This window comes from Anoplophora glabripennis, unplaced genomic scaffold, assembly GCF_000390285.2.
Source record: "Anoplophora glabripennis isolate ALB-LARVAE unplaced genomic scaffold, Agla_2.0 scaffold6497, whole genome shotgun sequence".
NCBI classification, from domain to species: Eukaryota; Metazoa; Arthropoda; class Insecta; order Coleoptera; family Cerambycidae; genus Anoplophora; species Anoplophora glabripennis.
In genome coordinates, this window is record NW_019422581.1 from 1 (window position 1) to 651 (window position 651).

Here is a 651-nt window from a genome sequence, read left to right on the forward strand (position 1 = left end):
AAAGTACAGAGCATAACGAAGTATGGTTACTTGAAATAAAATAATGGAGAATTGTTTTAAATATAAAATAAAGGGGATTTTTAAAAATAACTCAAAAGGAGTAAGAGCTAGAATAAAAGTTTCGTATCAAAGTTGTAGAGCATAAAATTCTACATAAAAATGGTGTAAGTATTGACTGTTTCTTGTACCATTAAAATTAGCAGAATTAGGGAGACTAGTTAACTAGTTAGGAGATGATTTCAGAAATTTAAAAAATCATAAGCAGAAAAATTAATGTATTTTATAATTTTTTTTTCTATCTACTCTAAAAAATGTAAACTATCTTTTCAGGAAAATATACAGGGTGTTAAAAAAAAGAGTGTACAATATTTAAGGAGGTAATAGTATGAACCAAAATAAGCAGAAAAGTCTCAATAAACATGGGTCCTGCTTGGAAATGGACGGAAGGCACTTTGAACATCTTCTGTAACTTTGTTTTTCGTTTGTTAAAAGCTTCCTTTGTCGGTTTATTCCTAATAAAATAAAATGTTTGAAAAACGAATAGTGGTCCATATCTCCGCAACCGTTACTTTGCGGACCCATGTTTATTAAGACTTTTCTGCTTATTTTGGTTCATACTATTACCTCCTGAAATATTTTACACTCTTTTTT